The following is a 3319-nucleotide window of genomic DNA, read 5'->3' as shown; positions in this document are numbered from 1 at the left end:
GGAAACAGAACGTCACCTTACAATTCGTCCCGCGAATTCCGCGAGGGCGATGCGAATTTACGTATCTAACCACTCGTCCGCGTCCGGCCTATATGATGCTCGGAGAGAGAGAAATCGAGGCGCGCACCGATAAACTAAAAAGGGTACCTGACCTTGAGAGGGAGCGCTGTTGTGGAAGTCCACGTCCTCTGAGCGAGCGATGTAGTCCTCGAAAGGCAGGATTCTCGATGTAGCCGATCTTCCCTCTTGCTGATGGTCTCCAAACAGTACTTAACCGCACAAACACTCGTTATCGTCGCGAAGTTCGACTAGCTGGCAATTAACTGCCGGTCGAAACTCTACTGCCCGCGATCTCGCGCCTTCCGCGCTTTCTTACGCGCCCCTCCCTATAGGTATTCAAAACGGCCGAGCGCCGCCGGCTACGCACACATGTGCGGCTCATGCCGGCGACACTATTTCTCTCTCTCCTCCTCTGCTCTCCGCCTATGCCTATCCCCCCAGTGCCAGGCATCTCCGCCGATCAGGAATCAGACCTGCAACAAAGCCACATCGTGCGTCGATACTCGGTTTTACTCAACCAAGACAGATGTGGCAGCGGCTCAGGGGAAGGCACGCGGAAGAGAGAGAGAGGCGAACAGGGCGATCGAATCTAATGATCGATTCGCCCGTCACACCCCCTCCCAAGTCCAACGATACCCCCGATCATCGGTGGACGACCACCTCGACCTCCCTAGCACCGCCGCCATCGGCCTCGGAAACTCAGAGGGACAAAAACGAAAATATTACAAGGGCAACACTCGCACACGTCAACAATCATACTCAACATTCACTCCAATTAAATATAACCTTCACCACTACTCACCCATTTGCCTTAATCGGCCCTCCGGGCATCAGGTGTGCTGGCTTGCAACGCAGAGCGTCGCAGCCGCACCATCCTGATGTATTCGGCCGTGGTGGGGTGGCTAGGATTAACCGCCCCAGCCAATCTACCTAGTTCCTGTCCGTCTACGGCTCCTCAAGCGTTGACCCTACCATCTCCGCTCGGGGCTGAAGAGGCTCCCCAGAGGGACCAGGGGCAAGATCAGTCCTCTCTCCGTCGTCGCCGGATCCTGGCGGAGTGCGCCGCAGGGCAACCTCGGCGTCTCGCTGAAGAGAACTTGCAGCCTGGTGTTCCAGCCGCGCGTCCTCTCGCAGCCTTAAAACTGCCTCGTCTGGACCGGCCCGCTCAGCTTCGAGAGCTCGTCTCCTCTCCATTCTTTCTCTTCGGAGACGGCCACCACGCCGCTGCTTCTTCTTACGCGGCTCGGCTGCCATCTCTTCCCTGGCCTCCTCGCTACGAGCCCCTCCATTCCTTTCACTCGGTGGTTGAGGTCCGTCCGCCTCCTTGTGCTGTTGCTCCTCAGACGCCCTGGCTACAGCGTCGGCTCCCGCTCGAGTCCGTAAATACTTCGCGTAAGCGGCCGCGCATCGCACGCAATGAGCAACCGTCGCGTCCAGGCGCCCACAATTCCTGCAGCATTCCCGCGGGTTCGGCGGCTCCGGGCATCTCGAGCGGCGATGTTCCCCAGTCCGGCAATTAAAGCAGATAAACGGCCGCACGTCCAACTCCCGGTCGAACGGCACCGAGTTCAGGCCGGCCAGAAAGGTGCCCGTCAATCGGCCCATCATGACGCCCTCCTCCCCGGCTCCCACTGCTGGCGTCTCGGCGGGAACGGCGTCCTGCAACGGGGGCCGCGAGCCCTCACTTGACGCAATCGGGCCGTCCTCCTAAATCTCCCACTCTAGTTGGCGGTGATGGGGAAAGAAACCCAAAACCGGCCGGGCCCCGTCCGTCTCCCGGATCCACCGCCCAGCCCGGAGCACCAGACGCGGCGGCTCGGCCTCTGACACCCGACCGGCCGAGTCGCGAGGCTTCAGGGCAGGCTTCGCGGAGACTCCCCCATCACGGTCATCAGGGCCACCCGCCATCGGCGTCTCACCGGAACGCGGAGGCGAAACACGCGCCTCCCTGGAGCGACGGGGGCAGTGCAGCCCACGGGCTCGTCCTATCTCTAGCCTCCGCGGACGCCTCCCCAATGCTATCGCCTCCGCGGACGCCTCGCCATGGAAACGGTGCGAATTTACGCACTCATTTCCCGGCCCAGCGTCCTCGGTGCGGCGGTGGCTCCTGGACGGCTGCTCCGGTTCCTCCGCGCCGGCCTCGGTCAGGGGCGAGACCCAATTGCTCGCCGAGAAATCCGGGCCCTTGTTCTTCTTCTTCTTCTTCTTGCCGCCGCCCCGCTGCTCCTCTGCGGTCCTCCTCCGCTCGTCCTCCAGGTACCCGGCAGGCGGAATGCTCGACGGCGGTCCCTGTCGGCGGAAACTGTATCTCGGGTCCAGCTGCTGCTGGTGCATAGGCACCCACTCCATTGGCTCGTGGATGTGCCTCTCCGGCCGCACCACCGCCGTTGCCGCCGCCGATCCCGCCGCAACTCCCGGAACCGGCTCCCCCTCTAACTGCAGCCTCCCGTTGGTAAAGCCCAACTCCTGGGGCCGGTCCGCTGCTGCTGATGATGGTAGGCCGGGCAGGTCCGCTGCTGCTGATGATGGTAGGCCGGGCAGGTCCGCAGAGCCCCCGGGGTTCGACGGACGTGCGAATTCACGCACAGGCGTCTCGCCCCTTAGCTCCTGCGGCTGCGCCGGAGGACTCCTTAGCAAGAGCTCCTCCAGCTCCATTTCTGCTGCGTTGCTGTCCACGATCAGGCCAGCCGCTTCTCCTCCCTCGGCGCCCGGTTTCTCTTCAGGAAACCCCGGGCCGACGCTCAGGACGCGATAGGCCGAAAGCTCCGCAACCATAGCCACGGCTCGCCTCAGCACTCGCGTACCCCGGGTTTCTAGAGTCCCGGGAGCCGCCTCTTCGGTCGTGCCTTCCAAGCCGCACGGATCCGGGAGCTCTTCTTCTCCATCACCCTCCGTGGAGCCGGCAAGCGACTGCTCGGGCCGAGCCAAAGATGACGAGGGCTCGGCCACGCTTGCCTCCGTTTTCTCGGGTTCTGGGTCCGCCGTCCGGTCTCGTCCTGGGGAAGGCTCGCTCCTGACGCCTGTTTCGGCTGTCAGAGCGGCCAACGTCGTAATTTCATCTTCCATCTGTAAATTTAAGGCGTATTAGTTATTTGGTCTTTCTTCGGTCAAAATCAGTAATAAAAAAAAACAATTAAAAGAAGAAAAACGAAAACACAATCTAACCCGTCTACTTCGTTACCCGACGGCGGTCGGTCGCCGTCCGTTGCCCACACCGCGCGGCGGAACGTAACGCTTCAAGTCCTTCACGTGGACCATC

Source organism: Phymastichus coffea, unplaced genomic scaffold, assembly GCF_024137745.1.
Source record: "Phymastichus coffea isolate CEN01 unplaced genomic scaffold, Cenicafe_Pcof_1.1 PCOF00011, whole genome shotgun sequence".
Classification (NCBI taxonomy): domain Eukaryota; kingdom Metazoa; phylum Arthropoda; class Insecta; order Hymenoptera; family Eulophidae; genus Phymastichus; species Phymastichus coffea.
This window is presented reverse-complemented; position numbering follows the sequence as displayed.